Source organism: Lineus longissimus, chromosome 2 (genome assembly GCF_910592395.1).
Source record: "Lineus longissimus chromosome 2, tnLinLong1.2, whole genome shotgun sequence".
NCBI classification, from domain to species: Eukaryota; Metazoa; Nemertea; class Pilidiophora; order Heteronemertea; family Lineidae; genus Lineus; species Lineus longissimus.
In genome coordinates, this window is record NC_088309.1 from 18,708,808 (window position 1) to 18,730,616 (window position 21,809).

Below are 21,809 nucleotides of genomic sequence, written 5' to 3' on the forward strand. Positions count from 1 at the left end.
ATCCAACTAACGTTAGTAGTTTCTGGTGCAGAGCCCGAATCGATACGGACATAACATTTACGAATGGACATCCACTACTTCCATTTCAATATAAAACTGTTGGTTATTTACAATACCTAGTTCTATCGTCCATTCGATACATAGTGTTGAAACATTTTCCTTCTGCAATTTTTATCAAAGAACTGACGCCCAACTTGCTATTTCCAGAGGATAAGCCGAGCTACATTATTAAAGGGAGGCTATAGGCAGTAGGAGTCAGGTAGGTCGCCAGGCATCGCAAGTCATTGAATTTAATCATGCTTGCATTATTGAATATAATCATCGCTGAGTCAAACACAACCCAGGCCCCTAACTTTGTATATACTAGTCACTCGATGACCAACCACTAGTAGGAGGCTTTCTCCGACTTCTTAACGGTTCCTCTGACTTTTTCCTGATTTATCCGACAAAAGTCTGACATTGTCCGACTTTTCCTGAAGGGTCGGAGGTATATGCTGAATGGAGTTAGTGAGGTGCGAGCCAAACACTCATAGTGACCCTAAGTGTGACTACTAATTAGCTCACTCAATTAGGTCACCTCATTAAGCCCATTCAACGTACGCCTTTGATCTTTAACGCCCTTTTGAGAACCCCTCGTATTTTTCACAGATTTTCTAGAAATGCGACCTTCCAGAGATCGGACTTTTGTCGGACAAATCAGGAAAACGTTACTTAGAGAAAACGTTAAGAAGTCGGAAAAAGCCTCCTACTGGTGAACGACCCCTAGCTCCTGGCTATAGTTCCCATTTAAGAGACAACTATAGCCTTATTAACCGATATCTAATTTTGATAGCCATTACGAAAGTAGGCCTACAGTAGATCTATACCTACAGGTATTAAAATGGTTCAGTGCGAAGTGCTCCCATGGCGACATCTTAGAGAAGCATGGTTCAGTGTAAATGTCTCTATGGTGACATCGACTAGAAACATGGTTCAATGTGTAGCGCTTCCATTAAGATATCTTATAGAAGCATGGTTCAGTGTTAAGTGCTTTAATCCATAGTGACACCTGATAGAAGCATGGCTCCTCTATGAAGTGCTTTAATGTCGACATAAGCATGGTTCAATGTGAAGCGCTTCCATGAAGATAGCTAATAGAAGCATGATTCAATGTGGAGTTCTTCCATGGTGCTATCTAAGCATGGTTCAATGTGAAATGCTTCCATGGTGCTATCTGATAGAAGCTAGGCTCAATATGAAGTGCTTCCATTGTAACATATAATAGAAGCTAGGTTTACTAACAGCTGGAGTTACAATAACAAACTGATTAAATATAGGCGAACATATGATCCTGAAAATGTTCTTCTGGTAGAAGCATTTTTGTCAACTTGAAGGAAAGTTTCTCTAACACTAAGTTACATCCACTATGCGAGTCGTTAAATCTTTGTACAAGTAACTAAACAAATTGACAGAATCATATATATATGTACAGCCAGCAGTGTATGACCGGTAATACACTGCTGGTACAGCGTATAAAAGGTTATCACATTCTCAATATTACATATACCATTAGCCTCCGATGCAGGTTAGAAATTATGCAATATTGCACCTTCGTGGAAGGATGGGTAAATCATTGCTGTTTACCGCCAAATACAGATAAACAACCCCTTCAAGATTTGTTTAATGTCGTTTTACCGTTACTGAGAAGTAAATGCCGAATGGTCCTTTAAGCGTTTCCAAGCGTCTACACCCAAGAATTCATAAACGCAGTGGTGCAAACTCTGACACCCAAACCACTTAGACTCGGCTCAGACGCTCATAAGTCCGTTTCTGGCTCCGGAGGTGGTTGGTCCACTCGAGGGACCATGACAAATCACAGTCAGTTGGTGCGCCTTTAGACGATCCGAATGAGTCGGGTTGGTCCCGTGTCAACGGCTTTATTGCTCTGTTGCTCTCAGGGAGTCTCATTTCTTCGTCCCTATTCTGCCTATCGGAATGGTGATGCTAGTTTGCCGGACAGCAGTCAGCCCGAGGGTTCCTGTTGGCCGCTCTCATCGCTTATAAATGTTTGCAGGGTCGTGACCTCGGGGATCGAGATGGAAGATAGTTCTGGGAAGCTCGATTAGGAATTAGAGGGAATGCATAAATATGTGGGGTGGGGTCTGTTGGGAGGAAACGTCCATGCTTTGATGGAGATCCATGCAGTGGTCTTCAGCAGTCTAGGTTGAGCATTGTGTCCGTGGTGGGACCTTTTGCGTAGTCAGTCCGTCGTGATCACGGGGTCTCTGAATGGCCGATGCGGTCGCGGCTCCGATACGGGGCTTTCAACAGGCGTCTCGTCGAAAGGCTGCAACGAAATTGAGAGCAAGGAAACTATAAATTAGGTTACATTATTCTTTTTTTTAAACTTTCCTCTGGTATGTCTGGTGTTTCAGTATGTGACATTATCTGTAGATGGAGTTGTTGTCCATTCACTCAGAAATGTCTTTTATTGATAGCGTTGAAAATATTTTATCACGAAGGAAAAGTTCGATCACAAGCCAGACGGAGAGTTGAATTCGAATGGAGTCTTTTTATACAGTGGAATCACCCTTAGCCGACACGTCTCTATTTCAGATGCCATTTCTATTAAGGACACTAGTTTTGGTACCAAATCGGTTGTTTCCCGTTAATCTCAAATCAGTACACCTCTCTATTAAGGACAACACTTTTCAGTCCCAATTGGGTGTCCGTAATGGAGAGATTCTACTGGATGATGATTAATGCGATAAGACTCCCTAGACCAAACCATTGACATGTTCAACCGATGTACTCATGTACCATCACACAGACATCTAATTTGAGAGAGCTCATCAAATGTAACCGGTGTGAAAGTAAAGGTAGTACCCCAGAGAACTAGTCCTTGCTCGATTAGTTGGAAGGGCATGGCTAGATCGAGAGACGAGTAAAGCCTACTGTGTTCTTTCAGTAGAATATCATATTTTTCTCCGGACTTTCTCCGCATGGGTCTAATATCCCTTTCGCATCGGTGATAGAGTTTAGTAACAGCTCAAGTTTACTGATATATTACACGACATCGTATATCACTAAAGCTTTGTATAAACACGTCTAGAGACACTAAACAGATACGTAAGAGCAATACACACTATGATACTCTTACAGTTACAACTCTAAATCACTGATTTTTCTACTGCAGTGCAACTAACATTAAAAATGAGTGAAATAAGGTGATCTAGGAAAAATCAGAGGGGCTAATGGGCATCAATACTGTAGACCGCCAAAATTTCGCTTTCATTTTAATTTTGCGGATTTTGCGAATGATATTGATTCGCGAAAAAAAAACTTCAAAAATGTATTTTCGACTGGAAAAAAAACAGAATAATTTCCTGGTCGGCTTTTTTCTTAGACATGCTCTTGAAATATAATAACTGGCCGCTTAATTTGTCAGATTTACAGTATGATAATAAATTTTGATCGATGTAATCGTTTCGTAAACAGACATGAAAGCATAGAAAATCGCTCTCCGCTGCACTTCTACTAGGAAGATGGTTACTCTTGGCGGCCATCTTGAATGTGATTTCTGCGGCTAATTTTGTCAAGTTTTTTGACCGACATAGTAATTGAAAATGTTCTCTTGTTTCTGTCGCTTTTTTGTGCTTATTGATTAAGTGTAATCACAGCATAAATCAGTAGTTAGGTTGATGGGTAACGTAAATTAGATTGGTTAGTCTCAGCACGCAATATTCCAATTATATCTTCTGAAAATGATGCAACAAAGCATATTCTATAGAAGTGTACCTTGTCAATATTGGTGCTTCTCTCATGGTAAGATCAATAAGTTATGGCGGCTAGACACATGCAATTAAAAAATGCCGTGACATACCTATGGGGAAACGCCAATTTATAGATCCAATACACATGTAAGAGATTGTGCATGACACTTGCCGACTCCAAGTCATAATAGCGACTATACTCCAATCCAACGTCCACATTTTGGGTCTCATTTGGACGCTTTAGAAAACGTTTGGTGTAAATAGGAAGGAAAACGAAAATGCAAAATGATTGAAAACGACTGTCCACAAGCAGGGAAAGAATAGTGAACATAAAGAACTGGTCACTGGCAAAACGTAAGAAAACTCCACGTGGAGGAAAACTACGTGATTCCTATGTGAAAGAATAAAGTACGTGTGCTACAGTTAACAGGACAGCCATACTCATAGCAAGCGGAAAGGATCCTCTAAATTTTACGTAATCCAGGAACCTTAGCGTAAAAATGCCTTGCCTTTGGTGGGTCCACGCAAGTCTGAAAGAACGCTGATATATCGCCGCAAAACACCAGTACCATATCCAGAAGGTGTATGAAAGTAAATAGCGTGTTCTGCAAGTCTTGTGAAAGCGCATAAGCAGCTAATCCGAATACTGACCAGTAAATTAATGTCCCGTTCAAATAAGCGAAAAATGCATTCAATCGTTTGTTCCACTTGTTGGGATCCTTGTAGCACCGCGCGCCTATTAATCCTGAAATGAACGCCAGAGGCCCACCCCAGAACCCGGCGCAAACAAAATGTAATGTCGTCTCCACAGAGAAGTTTAGAACCCCGTTCATGACAAGGCCTAATCCTACAACAATCTGTGAAGCGGCACATCGCCTAACTCGCCGCAGTAGCCGATTTCGTTCTAACTCTTCAAATTCCTCGTCCTGGCCCGGGACGCTGAGCAAAGGATTCGGACAACTATACGCAGCACAACTGCTCGGTTTGCATTGGACATACTGTTCCGCAGTTCTTTGGATGTTGTTCAAGCTGAGGTGCGAGTTCCGTTTCAGGGAGTTAAGTCGTGCGTTTATTGAAAGTGCGTTCGGTGAGAGATGATTGTTCTTCAAGCCGGCATCATCCGGGTGCAGGCGGGCTGAGTAGCCGGACTGCATTCCTGTGTGCCTTGGCGTGGCTAGTATGGAGATGCGATTGTCGGCCGCCTTTGCTCGGGAGTTTGATTCTTCCATTGGTTATCCCTGTAAAATATGAAAATGTGAAATGTGTTTTAGTGTCCTCGCTTTTAACATGCTTAAGTGACAGACGTTACCTGACGACAAAACGGGGCAAACGTATGCTTTTGAGCCAATGCGCCCGAAAAACAAACTATTGCACTGTGACTATAGGTTTCAAGTTGTTTTGAAGTTTAACATGTCGATGCGCCATAGAGTCATTGAACTATTATACATTTTGAAAAAGGGTTTGGAATCGAGGTCAAACAAAATAGTTGTTGGCCTCAATGTATCCTCGGGAATTCAAGCCGCCGACTAGTCAAACCATTCTCTGGAGTGCTCGAACACCTGGAATCAGTGAGTACTTCAGCTTGAAAAGTTCGGGTGAAGGGGTTTTCTTCATGATAATATTCATAATGGTATAAGATGAAGGTATAAGAGGGCCGGCGAATCTAGGAACTGGAAGAAGAGGGAGCGTGCACTGCATTTCCAATTCTCATCAAAATTCCTGGATAGGTGTGTTCAAAAATTTCATGAGTGGTCAATTTTAAAACGTTTGCATCAATTAGGAGCCGTGCGTCTGGTGCACCCGCTTTGATCCGCGCCAGATAAACGTACATGAATGAATAATAATAAGAAATATTTTCAAAAAAAAACACGAAAAAATAGATTCGCCGAGTTCGAACCCATCACCATCCAATCCACAGTGCAACCGTCTAACCGCCGAGGCCATCAAGGCTTAAATGATAGACCGGGGTTTTCGTTGCTCAAGTCGTCACCATATTATGTAAAAAGCGCCATAATTGTGACGAGGTAACGCTGGCGGAAGAGTAATTGGGTACAAATAGTTCCAACTAATCGTATAACTCAATATTGCGACAGATTTTTCTTGATATATCGTATTTATATAGCTCGGTGATATAATAGATAATGTTCGCAGTTGATTTAAATGTTTGAATGGCTTTCTGAAAATCCTTTTTAGAAGCGAGGTCAACAGGGTCAAAAGAAATAGTTTTTGGCGCCAAAGATGTCAGCAATGGGGGATTTGAATTTAGATTCGAGTCGATTCTTTTGGAGTCGGAAGTGCGCATGCATACGGCAATCGTATTTATATAGCTCCGTGCACGTGATTTGAAGGGACAATTTGGGTTTGGGATTTAGGTGACCAGGCAGATGATATGTAATTTAAATCTATCCGCCTGCTCATCACTGTAGTTACAAACTAAATGCTCATCACTAATAATGAATTTTGCGTGTAATGTGAGACGGGTTTGACATGACTTGCAAATCTTAGATTTTTAGGCAAACGTACAGATACATTCCGTTTTGGTGAGATCGTTTTCGGCAGTTGGATGATATGTCAATAATTCTCTCAGCTCCTTGAGAAGTCACGGTCCTACTTGAAGCTATTTTGCATGAAAAACAGCCTATCTCATGCCAAAGTTGTTCCTTCAACAAAGAATGTTTGTAGCTGATTTTATTGTTTGAATGGCCATTTTGAAAAAGGATTTGGAGTCGAGGTCAAACAAAATAGTTGTTGGCCTCAATGTACCCTCGGGAATTCAAGCCGCCGACTAGTCAAACCATTCTCTGGAGTGCTCGAACACCTGGAATCAGTGTGTACTTCAGCTTGAAAAGTTCGGGTGAAGGGGTTTTCTTCATGCATATATTCATAATGTTATAAGATGAAGGTATAAGAGGGCCGGCGAATCTAGGAACTGGAAGAAGAGGGAGCGTGCACTGCATTTCCAAGTCTCATCAAAATTCCTGGACAGGTGTGTTCCAAAATTTCATGAGTGGTCAATTTAAAAAAGTTTACATCAATTAGGAGCCGTGCGTCTGGTGCACCCGCTTTGATCCGCGCCAGATAAACGTACATGAATGAATAATAATAAGAAATATTTTTAAAAAAAACACGAAAAAATAGATTCGCCGAGTTCGAACCCATGACCATCCAATCCACAGTGCAACCGTCTAATCGCCGAGGCCATCAAGGCTGTAATGATAGACCGGGGTTTTCGTTGCTCAAGTCGTCACCATGTAAAAAGCGCCATGATTGTGACGAGGTAACGCTGGCGGAAGAGTAATTGGGTACAAATAGTTCCAACTAATCGTATAACTCAATATTGCGACAGATTTTTCTTGATACATGTATATCGTTTTTATATAGCTCTGTGATATAATAGATAATGTTCGCAGTTGATTTTAATGTTTGAATGGCTTTCTGAAAAATCTTTTTAGAAGCGAGGTCAACAGGGTCAAAAGAAATAGTTTTTGGCGCCAAAGATGTCAGCAATGGGGGATTTGAAGTTAGATTCGAGTCGATTCTCTTGGAGTCGGAAGTGTGCATGCATACGGCAATCGTATTTATATAGCTCCGTGCACGTGATTTGAAGGGACTATTTGGGTGTGGGATTTAGGTGACCAGGCAGATGATATGTAATTTAAATCTATCCGCCTGCTCATCACTGTAGTTACAAACTAAATGCTCATCACTATAATAATGAATTTAGCGTGTAATGTGAGACGGGTTTGACATGACTTGCAAATCTTAGATTTTTAGGCAAACGTACAGTTACATTCCGTTTGGGTGAGATCTTTTTGGCAGTTGGATGATATGTCAATAATTCTCTCAGCTCCTTGAGAAGTCACGGTCCTACTTGAAGCTATTTTGCATGAAAAACAGCCTATCTCATGCCAAAGTTGTCCCTTCAACAAAGAATGTTTATAGCTGATTTTATTGTTTGAATGGCCATTTTGAAAAAGGGTTTGGAATCGAGGTCAAACAAAATAGTTGTTGGCCTCAATGTACCCTCGGGAATTCAAGCCGCCGACTAGCCAAACCATTCTCTGGAGTGCTCGAACACCTGGAATCAGTGTGTACTTCAGCTTGAAAAGTTCGGGTGAAGGGGTTTTCTTCATGATAATATTCATAATGGTATAAGATGAAGGTATAAGAGGGCCGGCGAATCTAGGAACTGGAAGAAGAGGGAGCGTGCACTGCATTTCCAATTCTCATCAAAATTCCTGGACAGGTGTGTTCCAAAATTTCATGAGTGGTCAATTTAAAAAAGTTTACATCAATTAGGAGCCGTGCGTCTGGTGCACCCGCTTTGATCCGCGCCAGATAAACGTACATGAATGAATAATAATAAGAAATATTTTCAAAAAAAAACACGAAAAAATAGATTCGCCGAGTTCGAACCCATGACCATCCAATCCACAGTGCAACCGTCTAACCGCCGAGGCCATCAAGGCTTTAATGATAGACCGGGGTTTTCGTTGCTCAAGTCTTCACCATATTATGTAAAAAGCGCCATGATTGTGACGAGGTAACGCTGGCGGAAGAGTAATTGGGTACAAATAGTTCCAACTAATCGTATAACTCAATATTGCGACAGATTTTTCTTGATATATCGTTTTTATATAGCTCGGTGATATGATAGATAATGTTCGCAGTTGATTTTAATGTTTGAATGGCTTTCTGAAAAATCTTTTTAGAAGCGAGGTCAACAGGGTCAAATAGTTTTTGGCGCCAAAGATGTCAGCAATGGGGGATTTGAAGTTAGATTCGAGTCGATTCTTTTGGAGTCGGAAGTGCGCATGCATACGGCAATCGTATTTATATAGCTCCGTGCACGTGATTTGAAGGGACACTATGGGTGTGGGATTTAGGTGACCAGGAAGATGATATGTAATTTGAATCTATCCGCCTGCTCATCACTGTAGTTACAAACTAAATGCTCATCACTAATAATGAATTTAGCGTGTAATGTGAGACGGGTTTGATATGACTTTCAAATCTTAGATTTTTAGGCAAACGTACAGTTACATTCCGTTTGGTGAGATCTTTTTGGCAGTTGGATGATGTGTCAATAATTCTCTCAGCTCCTTGAGAAGACACGGTCCTATCCGTGTCCGCACTTTCTAGTAAATAACATCGTACTCCTTGTAAAAGAAATTCACACAAAAATACTTTAGGTGGTAACATTTTGCACTCGTCATCACCCAGATGCTTTTGTCCGTTTTCACTGCATTCTGCAATTGTCATTGACCTGTTGATATGGTTGTACCGATCGTGGATCTGAAAATATCATTCCTTTACCGAAGTCTGAAGAATTGGTTTTAAAACTTTCATAGCTAAGCGATAACTATTTTAAAGTGAGTTGTGATCGTAGAAGAATTGAAGAACAGTTGGTAATCGAAAAACATTGCTTCACTGGATCGAAGCTCAAAATTCAAATTTGAATCGGCAACCAAGGAAGCTTCAAAATATTCAGAAACTGGTTGTCATAGAAACGACTGCTGGAACAAATGGTTCCACCATCCGTTTCCCTAATGAGAATAAATAAAGTCAACACTTTGGAAGGAGACTTGCATACAAATCGACTTGGATACCAGGCACGAACTTCTATCAGATTTATACATGGCTGTGTCGGTAGATTTAGAGGAAATTGCATTGATATTATGTCTTCCCTTGAATCAGTGAAGGTTTGATCTCTTTGACCATTTCGAAAAACGATCCGCAAGCAATTTACATGTGGCCGCATCTTTTGTTTGTTACAAAAGACCACAAAAGCTTATTTCAATCTCCATCATCTGACTCGTCAGAGCTACAGTGTTTGGTTCCATGTGTAAAGCGATTGCGATCACTAAAAATTATTCCACGATCCGTTGCCTAATAAGAGAATTCAAAATTTTAGAAGAAGACTTGCCTACAAATCGACATGGATGCTAGGCAAGCATTTCTATCAGTTATAAACAAGGTTGTGTCGGCAGATTTAGAGGAAATCGCATTAATATCATGTCCTCGTTTGAATCAATAAAGCGTTTGATCTCCTTGTCCATTTCGAAAATCGATGAAGCAGTTTATCAGAGGCTGTCAGAGTTCTCCACAGGGTTTTCTCTATAAGTAGGGTGCATGGTACCCTTGATGTTCAAGAAACTTTGCGAGTGCAAGTGCGGCACAAGGAAAGATGTGCCTTCCTTTGAATCAATGGAATATCTTTGTGAGTTTGATCTGACTTATTCATTTTGAAGGTCGATGACTAAGAGCAGTTTACATGTGGTCGCATGGCTGTGTCCAGAAAAGATATTCGTGATTTTGCATCTTTTTGCTTTAATCGTGGCAAGATCACGCAAGCCTCTTTCAATCTCCATCTTCCATCTCGAGTTTGTTGCTATAGACAGAGGTACTACCGCTTTTCATGCGGTTATGTTTATAATTATATCACAATCAAGAACTCGATATGGGATGTTTCTAACAGGAAAGCACTTGGCCGAGTCTTCATCAGGAATGGGAATCCCATGAATATAACCCATGTTTGCGGCCCGATCTGTTGACAGCATTAAACATCGGATTGCTTTTCTGACAGTGATTGTGCAGAATATCAAACAATGCTTCACCAGTGCGCTCGTTCATCGCATTTACATGAAATCGACCCACTCTGACACCAAAGGCCACCGCTTGCTATCCAGTAAGCATCATTGTTTTCTCACTGGCTGCAATCTTGTTATTTCTGGCGCAATATCGTGATACGACAAAGGCATCGGAAAAGAGGAAGGATGGACAATCGATATTGCACTCTAGTAGGATACGACCACAAGAACAACCCCATCCAGTGCGCCAATAATGTTGATGGTGTCCATACGGATTTCGTTTTTGCCTCCGTTAAGATATGTTTAAAGCAGTTCGAACGTCATCAATCGGGCTACTAACTCAGGCTCTTTACATTTAATTGAACCGTATGCCGTGGTGCACTTACATGTCAATATGTCAGGGCAATAAGACCTTCAACTTGATAGAACCAAGCAAGAGATTATGACCTATGTTAAATGGTCTCTTGATATAACCTGAGAACCTATATACATCTGAGTATTCCGACCACGAGTATTCCTCCTAGCCATAATGCAATATCCGCAGGAGTATAATATATTTGGGTATAGAGTAATACGCAACCTTTCTCAGCCAAGTCAGTTTCCATAGATACTGGCATTTGTAAAATATCTTGGATACGTTGGCGAAATAGCATGTCTGTTGAGCCGAAATGGTCAATGGTAAGCTGGATGGATGTCGAACAGAACTCAAGGTAAAATTGACTTCTTCCCTAAGCTGAATTACTTTATTCGAAATTGATGCGTGATCACAGTGAAAAATACATTTTGTATCTTTGAATTAGGTAAGAGACAGCGAGCAGCCACTATCTTGTGATCTTGGGAAAAGCTGATGTTGAACTTGGAAAGAATGGTTGAGACCATGAGTAATGTGGAGCATTGCACTGATGCTTCGAATTCAAAAAGTCTCAAATAAGCTGTGACACAAGCCTTACTCCTTCCCTGAGATGTGCTAACATCTCAGGAAAGGACTACATCTCAAATATCTCAGTATAAAATTAATAAAGACAAGTCTTACGATAAAAATGGCGACCCAAATATTGAACCCGTGCCTCATATATATTAGGTTCACTGACATCTTATGTAACAGATGAAGTCATAAGCTTTTCGTGAATGGTTCCTTTCGATTTGATTGACAATTTGAGGGATGACTTCCAAAACATGAATATTCGGCCACCTCCCAGATATTAAGTCAAATGTAGATGTAGAGCTGGAAAGAGAGGCAGCAAGAGTCATCCCGTTTACGAGGCTCTTCATGTCCCTCAATCAATCGACATGGCTTTGAGAAACAACCCGAAGAGCTCCTTACTCTAACTGCCTAAGCTCTGCTCTGCATATATGAAGCCATAAAGCGCATGAATGAGTATAAGTTGTTCATCAATAAGGCTTATCTGGTATGACAACAATCAGATACGTTGTCGTTAACAGACACAGTGGAAGGCAATTTGCTGTGCGGAAGGGATCTGTGCAGTGTATCTTGAGACATGCTATAATCTTCAAGGAGGGATCTATCGTTTTCCGCAATAATTGTGCTATACTTAATTTTTGACCCGTTGGTAACCTCGTTCAACCATGCACTTCCACAGCGCTCTTTACAGAGCCCGGTGCATGGGTGCCACCATTTTGCCTGGGACGAATAAAGGGACTCGACAAAACCGTCCCAAAAGTCACTTACTCTTGCGAAATTCGTATCGAAACATCACTTATATATCGACATTCTTACATCAAAGTGCTCCTACATGTTTGTACACATAAAACTCTACTCTGATGTCTGCAGGAGAACTAATTAACGAGAATCAAAACATGCTGCATATTTTTTCACCGCTGCAATGCACAAGCGCAGCTTCGACGCCAAATCCATCTCATTTTCACTCGCAAAGTCGAATTTGGTCGAAGGCACTGCATGAAGGCTCAAAATCAATAGCCTCTGCACTAATCATTTCTCTTCGAAAAACTATGTAAGCTTTGGACGGATCTATACCTGGGCACTCCCACTGAAGGGCTATCACGCAAGCGATCACTAATGACGGACATGGACCTAAAGGTCCTTCAGTCTAGATCATAATTTTTCCTCATTCGACCAATTACATGTAGCAAGTAGTCACTTGAAGCAAACAAGTAATCAATGATACCACTGACTTATATACAATACAATAGTATACTATTCGTACAGGTCCGTGATACTACATGTATCACAAAGTTCTCGACTTCTTTATGAGGTCATGAAGCTTAGAAACTGCGTTGATGCAAATCTGATGATCGATGTGGTCTGTTGTCGACCATCTCAAGAGGCACTTATTAAATTCTTATCAAATACTCGCGTTAATCGGAGCGTACATGTCGCATCCGATTACGTCGGCTGGAATAAATCAAAAATACAATATTCAATTCATTAGTCTCGGGTTACTCGCGCCAATGCTTAAACATTTTCTTTAGTATTACCAGCCACACGCAAGTTAATCGGAAAGCGAGGTCCTACTATTCTGCCATGCGTCGATTAGGACTCAAATTAGGCAGAATCACTACGGTACCGCAGAAAGGAAGCCACCATTCAGGTAAAACACATAAAATTGGCTCTTTTAATTGAAAATCTACACCTCGGGGAAGTTGCGATCGTGACTGGAAGAGAGTGGCTGAGTTGGTACTGCAATTAGGTTGAAGAGGCGCCCCGGGTGTGGAGAAATTAACAGTCGATTCCTGACAAAAAGGTGAATTGACATTGCTGATTTATTGTCACACGAGGATGGGTGGTCAAAGGTTGTTCAGGTGAACCAAGAAGTACATTTTGCAATTAAGACTAAGAATGTGGAAGCCATACTACAGCATCTTACACTCTAGGAAAGATAGGTTTTTTAAGTGATCAGAACCTTTCAGGGTTTTTAAGGCAACGCAGATATGCACACTACAGAGGTATTCTAGAGCAACGAAAAACCAATAAAAGGTTTTGAGTTTGTGAAAAACCTCAATACATTTAGGTTTTTCATTTCTCTTGAAAAACCTCTTTGTTGGCTGAAAAACCCTAAAAGGCTTTTCACGCGCTCAAAAACCTTATTTTTAAGAGTGTATACAGCACGACGTACCAAATAACGCGTGCTCCTGTCCCCTCTCTCGAAAGAACTTTTCCATGAACGGAATGCCCTCTAATAAGTACCGGAGACAGACATTGCCCACTTAGAGGACATGTGAACACCTAATTGGTCCAAACAACCTCATTATCTGCACTGGAAAGCAATGTTCTCAAGTGATTCATCTGTTGGCACCATAACCGTTTGAGGAGCTTGGCTCCAATTCCAGAACAGGCATCATTAGTCTCTAACGACCACATTAAAGGCACTTCACATAGTGTTATGACCAACATCAATGGTATTCGACATACCCTTTCCAATATCAGATTTCTGAATTTGTACTAATTCTACTTTATCGTAACCGATTGAAACCGACATTTCATTAAGTACTCATTTCATTACTCTGCAGTCGTGCTGAAAGGGCGGATGTCGTCCTGGGTGCCGACAAAATGGTACCCAGGTTCGAGATCGACTGGACAATAAGCACCCTGGGTGCCATTACACTAGACAAACAGCACCCAGCTTCTTTTTGCCTGGCTTACGGATCTTAGGGACGACGTTTCTTGCAATCTCGTTTTATCTCGCGCCGTGGTACTTGCGGCATTAGCAGTGCTCGAAATAAAAAGAACAGACATAAACAGAAAAAAACGCCTAGGCCTATAGGTCATTGAAAGCACATTTCGGATATATCCCTCCTATACACCTTTTCTGAATAAATCATCCAAAATGTGCTTTCAAAGACCTTTAGGCATAAACACGTTTTTTTCTGTTTATCTGTTCTTTTTATTTCGCGCACTGCTAATGCCACAAGTACCACGGCGCGAGATAAAACGACATTGCAAGACACGTCCTCGTCCCTAAGATCCGTAAGCCGGGCAAAAAGAAGTTGGGTGATATTTGTCTAGTGTAATGGCACCCAGGGTGCTTATTGTCCAGTCGATCTCGAACCTGGGTACCATTTGTCGGCACCCAGGACGACATCCACCCTTTCAGCTGCAGTCGTCTATATAGTTACGACAGACGATTACATGTATATATCTAATGAGAAGTTTATTCAAATCGGCTACAATAATAAAGTGGAATTTATACAAACCTTTTAGAACCAGGCTTTGGACAAGATTTTGCCGAAAACAGGAAGTTTCTCTTGTCTAAAGCACGGACACTAGAATACACTAGGGTATGTGTCTAAAGTAAGGAAGTTCGGCCTCTACAAAGGACACGTATGTTGGGAATTATTTTTGAATGTGTAAGGAGAGGCGATATCAAACCCCAGTTCCGTCTGTTTAGTCCAGGAATAATGCATGCTAATGCGCTGTCGTCTCGTGAGAGAGTTGCGAGAACTTGCTTTGGGTGGAACCCATTACCATGGCATTGTCAGCGAAGCCATCAGCAACAGATTGCCACCTCGTTTGGTGAGGATAGTGATCAGAGGACCACCATGGGAATAGCTGCTAATCCATAGTTTGACTGTAGCCATCAATACGGGGAGACCAATGACCAGAAAGAGTCCATTGGGAATATCTCGGACGGGGTTGATGGTGTTGATATGAATAAGAGGCGAGGATCATGCACTGGTGAGACAAGGATTGGGAGAATCATCTATACACTATTGCAACGAGAAAACTGAGTAACCTGATTCTTGCCAATGTGAACTTTGGAACAAGGCTCAGCATCATCACTACCACTAGCCCCCTAACCGCCATTATCTATCGAAACGCATAGAAGGAAAAAAATCAGTGGTTGTGTACAAGAACGTTTCGTTCCATCAAGCTTCTTCATGTGTCCTAGTAGTATCATCAAACTCGTCCTGAACGTCGTCCTTTTCTTCGATTCGGAGCTTGAGAAAACTAAAAGTGGCATTTTCGAAACATGTTGAATTTCAGTCTTGATTCTAAACATGTTGAATTTCAGTCTTGATTCAATCTATGGTTAAGCAACCAGTTGTCACTATGGACACCGCCATCAGTTCATCAATTTCATAATTGACACCTACCATAAAAATATTACCTAATGCCATTATATTGTGTACGTGATGGACTATTTATGACAAGATAATATCAAATGCATCACCACACCTGGTGCATCGCCACCTGATAGGACCTGAGAGAATGTTGCTCCGGCCTCGTACTTCGTCACTCGTGAGGATTCCGAAACCTTCTTTTTAAGCTTACCGTGCATTGCAATCATATTGTCACAAACTGTGTTCCAGAAAGGCTGCTTTGTCGCCCCCGTCGTCTCTTGGGCGTATATAACTTGGTTGCGTATCGGATCATAACAACTCACAGGGCCCCCCGGGATCCCGCCTCGGTGGTACTGTATACCATGGGAGAGATTGCTTGTCGAGATGTCTCGTTAAGTTCTAATCTAACATCTATGCGCCTTCATTATGATTGCTTAGTCTGTCTAGGCCAGGTAAAAAGAGACTGTTGTTTCTCGTCCCCTCGACAAAATAGTTTTTTTAATTTCTTGCCGCCGCCCGAAAAATTTCGCGCTTTTTTCAACATTTTGCTGCAATGTTTACCTTTTTACATCAGACCACATATGCGTAGCCCGTGCTGACAGCATTTCCGTGATAAAAGGAACCATTAACCAGTTATGCAGTGTAACCCCTCTCCCCCCCCCCCCTCCCACGGACCTGTGTGATGACGCCGAGTCCAAGACGCATACACGCCATATGACATAAGCATAAAATATAAATGTCCCTACCACCACGACGTATCAACTCTATAATTAATTTTGTATGAAAATCGCCTCAAGAACATACTTCCACCTAACTCACCCTGACTAATCAGTATTCCGACGAGCCGCGTCTAACACCCGCGTCTAACTCTTGGATGACATTTTCTTCGTGATACGATTTCGCCACATGGCTGTTCGGAATTGCCTAAACTGGCATCCTGATTCTCGTGCGTTTGTGTCACCACTATTGGAATCTATTAGTGAATGATTTAGCGATCTCAAAACATTGCGGGTCAAGATGCTAAACTGGGTCCAACACAAAGCCTCTATTCCCAGGGGTCGATGCGCTCCCCCACTTCCGGTGCTCTTATTGACCCCTGGGAACTTCTGTGCAGCCACTTTGAATTGCTAATCAAGTAGTCGCCCTTGATATAGAAGTTGGGCTGTAGTAGTTCCAACACAAACATGACAAGGCGACTTGGTCATCGTGGTCGCCACTTTCGCCATAGGTATCGCCTGGCTACAATGTCTGTTTCTACATGGTGGAATGTTCCGCTTTCGCGTCTAGTCTCAGAACCTGCGCAAGATTAACAACAGCGAAATCAAAATTGGCATCTTAGAATGTCATATTTTTCATCTTGGGTGCTCTTGCTAATTAAAGCTTGTGACTGTTTACGCTGTACTTTGATGTTTCAAATTAATTTACCATCACTTAATACCTACGGGTACTATAGCACTTCGCCAGACCATCAAATAAGGCTTGTGGTGAAAGAAAACATGCATTCCCGCTTAAGAGAACACACTTTTAATATCGAAGACAAAATGATTTGCTTTGTTCTGCAAAAGCTTAATTGGGTTGTTCAGCAATTTCACAAGCATCACGACTGAATCAACTTTTTCATAAGATGACTGTCTATATAAGGATATAAAACGTATTACCCAACCTTTGATGATAAATTTCTCATAACATGAGCATAAGCTGAAACGAATTTAGCGGCAGATGACATTTCTGAAGACAGTCCTGACCTTTCGGTACGTTACAGTTACAATTCTCAGTTTGGCTGATTAAAGCCATTAAAGGTGTATCTTTGTGCATCAATGTGTATCATTTTGCTCTTAGCGTGAACTGTTACTGTCAACGGGATTTTGATCATTTGGATTTGTCAGGGGAAGAAAAGAAGGCATTCAAAACAATGCCTCTGTCACTTGCCCCTCTCCCTCTAGATAACGCCCTGTTACCATGGTTATAGAAGAAGAACGGAAGAGATTGCTAACATCTATATAACATGATTACAACATACACTCTTACATTGCTCTTGTTGTGTGTATTCCGTTCCAAGAAGTAAATCCAAAATACATCATTGCTAGATAGACTGATAGTCGCGAACCGTTGCCTAGTGCTTACGTTATATAGAGTAGGGTATACTGAATGGAACTACCTTAACGTGGATAATTAATTACACATTCAGGCCGCCTGTCCCCCACCGTGTAGTCCGTAAAGTGTTGATGGTCTGCCGATGAGCTAATCTTGGTGGCACATCCTGTCCTCGCAATGCCGCAATGATGACACGGAGTAAGTCAATACATCTGAGAATATTTCAATGCCTTATATGACTTTTTGGTCGATTGTGTCGTTCTTGGTTCAGTTTCAGCTTTTATTCTATTAGCTAGCTTTTAGTTGGAGATTGTTTAGAGATTCTGATTAAGTTTGATGTATTTTCAGGAGCAAAAAAGCACTGTCATGGTGGAAGTTAGACAAAACTGATTAATTTTTACGATTCTACATGACACAAACCGGATTCATTTGATACGGTAAAGGTAACATTGGCTTTAGTGTTGGATATGATGTGTTTGCAATAACCAATGCTAAAATGCTAGGCCCTATCGCTACATACTTGGTCGGGGGGGGGGGGGGGCAAATCTTTTCTTTTGTCCTCTATTCTTCTAAAAATCTATGAAATGTGGTTTCCCTAGTGAGATTTGCCCCTGCCATTTCATGGCCCCAGAGCAACGGCCCTTGCTGAATTCGTGTTAAATATTCTGACCTGGTCTGACCTTAGTCCCCGCCTGAAAGGTGACTGTCTACGTGTAGCGCAGAAAATCTCTCTACGCCGCTGGCTCCCGTCCGATGTCCACCTGCACTGCATACAAAGTTACACCTGTCACCAAACTCTGACAGAATTGGTATTAATAAATTGGATCTTGAATAATCTCTCGCTGTCCACTACAGTTGAATAATTGTGGCATTGTGGCCAGGGAGGAAAGGGGTAACTACATGCACTATATAGGTTCGGGACCTGCTCATCGAATGCAGATGGCATGTGGCGCTCGCGGGCGTCTCAAGAAGACCTGCTGACAGAATGTCAGATGCCATCATGCTGGCCTGTGGCTTCAGACTTGCAAGATGACCTGCTCATAGAATGTCAGATGCCATCATTCTGGCCTGGGGCTTCAGACTTGCAAGATGACCTGCTCATAGAATGTCAGATGCCATCATTCTGGCCTGGGGCTTCAGACTTGCAAGATGACCTGCTCATAGAATGTCAGATGCCATCATTCTGGCCTGGGGCTTCAGACTTGCAAGATGACCTACTCATAGAATGTCAGATGCCATCATGCTTGCCTGTGGCTTCAGACTTGCAAGATGACCTGCTCATAGCATGTCAGATGCCACCATGCTTGCCTGTGGCATTAGACTTGCAAGATGACCTACTCATAGAATGTCAGATGCCATCATGCTTGCCTGTGGCTTCAGACTTGCAAGATGACCTGCTCATAGCATGTCAGATGCCACCATGCTTGCCTGTGGCATTAGACTTGCAAGATAACCTGCTCATAGAATGTCATATGTCATCATGCTGCATGGCCTGGGGCATCCGAATCGCGAGATGACCTGCTCATAGAATGCCAGATGCCATAATCAATGCTCGGGATTAGACGTGCAAGAAGATCTGCTTTTAGCATGTCAGATGCCATCATGCACGGGCGTCAAACTTGCAAGAGGACCTACGCGCTGCTCATACATGTAGAATGATCAGACGCCTTGGCGCTCTCTGGCTTCAGACAACAAGAGTTCAAGCTAAAGCAAACAGCTTCCTATTGACATGGCAATTACTTCACTCCCGGTGCGAGTTTACGACACATTATTCATCTCATGGGTCACAATATCAATATACAGCCCGCCTGGTCTAATCCATGATTTGCCTGCGAATCATGGTGTAAAACACCCCCGTAGAGTTGATTCGCATACTTTAATGGAAGAACGCGGTACTGTGGCATGCGATTTCATGCAAACGGTCATGCTTTTTACAAACTCGATGATATGATCAGTGAATGATTATCTTCATTTGCGTATTGGGTATTGATCGTTCCGGATTTAGACTCGGGTTAAAAGAAACAGCTGTCGGGGGGACAATTAATTACTGGAAGGGAAGCCGGCATTGGTGTGTCATTGATTTTCTGCACGGTCGTTATTTTTTGATCAAATGCGCTGCTGCCGCTGCCATATTGTATTGGACATGCACTGTCCGTTTCGTTTCACATCTCCCCGCAGACAGCAAATATTTCAGAGTCATTAATGCTTCAGACACGCGGGTCGTCGAATGCCTGAACTTTATTGAGATTGGAGACAAACAGGGAAGGCCAACCACTAACCTGCGCCAGTATCAAATTATGAGAGGTCCCAGTAAATAACCATGCCACTGTATGTCTGACTCAATATGTCATTCGTGGACGTCTCATTTTTCCATTGATTCCTTTACCCATGCTGACTGACCATTTTCTAGCCGACCAAAATCAGTCCTTCGGTAAATCACATCTTGACCCTCAAAGTATTGACATTGCTCAGCTTTAAGACAACGCGTAAGGGCGGAGGCTACGGATGCAATACCGCTGGAAATTCAGTATGGTAGATCATATAGACTGATGAATGGCCGTCTGTAGATGATGATTTTACATCAGCCCTTGATTGATTAAGAGAAGTGGTTTTGCCTTTTTCATAAATTTTGTTCAGGCCCTACTTTATGGAATTGGACTTTAGCCTTCAATAATCATCCTATATGTCCGTTCCTCGAGTTTTGTCGTGACGGCTTGATCCTACATGTTTTGTGTCTACTTCCACTTCGTCCTCCGCTCAAGAGTAGTCAGCCAGACCGCATTCTTGGAGGGCGTGGCGTAGGAAGGGTTCTTCTTATAGTCAGGGGCAACATGAGCATCGTGAAGAGTTTGCCACACAACATTCGGTCTGTGACTGATTATTATTCCTTCAATTTAAACTCAAGTCTCGAATTGCATGTGCAATGATGTGATTTATTACGGGAACTGCGAACCTTTAGAAAAATGCTATCAATTCTGGTAGTCGCTGCAGAAAATGATCCGAGGATAAATTGATGTGAAGTGCCATAATTAGCTGACTGCCGTATGCGTTTTTTCTAGACAGATCGCTGAAAATTCAAGACTTTTATAATGCTTTCCTAATTGTTCCTATGTGATCACAGATTGATCTGTCATTGATATGAACCCCTAGCCATAATGTTCATAACTGTCATTAGAAATCACACTCCATCATACTTCGAAACGCTGCTTCCCTCCAGACTTTTCCCCCTTAAGGTCCCTCCTTAAGGCCCGCCAATTTGCAGTGCCTTCGGGAAAGAAAGCGCTCCAGAATACCCACCTGCTAAGTAATTAGAGCGCTTTACAAGTGCCAAGATTGATTGATTGATACTCGCTTTACCAAGAATTGATAAAGACTAGTCTTTATACATTCTTGATATAACGGAAGTGTTATCAGCGCGGGCTGCGCATGTCAGGTCAGATGTAAAACTTTGTAATGAAGTGGTGGAATATAACTTTTTTAATGGGTGGACAGCTTCGAGAAACAAGTTTTTGTTTTACTAGCCCTTCGGCCCCAATATCATCGAGGATGGTAGATGGTAGCCGCTATGAGGGGAATTCTTTCCACATGATCAAACTTTTCTATTATAAGCTTTCAATATCAGGTCATTGGTATCGATAGCCATGCCCCTATTCCAATGTAAAAGGCACCTTTTCAATAAAGGGAGAATAGATTGGTTGGACAAGTTTGAAATAAGGGGGAACAGGAACGTCTAATTCTGGCGTAGTATTATACAACGTACAGGTTTAGGCATAGAAATACGTAGTTATTCACCCATTGAAATTAAAAGTACCTCCGATGATGAAATTTCTTCAACAGCTAAGTGAAGCGATGTGAAAACCTCAGGTCATCGAATTAATCCCCAAGGCCGCGTCTACCTTGGGCAAGGCAATGGGATATTTCAATCAAGGCACAACGTCTACATGACCATGTCCTAATCATAAAGATAGTAATCAGTCTGACAGCGCGAGGTATCACCACCAACCAGCAACCATTCATCATTGGTTATCGCACAGGGCGTATCAAAGGCGTCCCCACAAGTTCAGAGTTTGCTCGCCACGACAAACTTGCTTTGTAGGTGGTCACCTTATTCTTAACCAACGTTTCTTGGAAGTCATATAATTATCAAAATCTAGTTGTGCAAGGTCATCGTGCCATCACTTTCAGATCAGCTTTCTTGGAAAAAGGAGACGTTTTACTTCTTGAATTGAAGAGGTCAGTGTTTTCTACTGACTTTTTAATCATCATGGTTGCTTTAAGCTAAAAGAAAGCATCACTTCAAGTGCAATGTACCAAGTTTAGAAACATTCGACAA

General features: G+C 41.9%; 1 long non-coding RNA gene across 2 annotated transcripts in view; it reads right to left on the reverse strand.

The window, feature by feature from the left end:
* Positions 1-763: 763 nt before the first annotated feature.
* LOC135482729 (uncharacterized) overlaps positions 764-21,809 on the reverse strand; it is a 63,480-nt gene continuing 42,434 nt past the window's right edge. Inside the window, exons 2-3 of one of the 2 annotated variants that reach the window (XR_010446269.1) lie at positions 4,262-4,990; positions 764-2,326 (exon numbers count right to left, since the gene is read on the reverse strand). This is a non-coding gene — a long non-coding RNA (uncharacterized LOC135482729). Of the gene's footprint in view, positions 2,327-3,862; positions 4,991-21,809 lie in introns of both variants that reach the window. The other variant, XR_010446268.1, reaches the window with a different exon arrangement.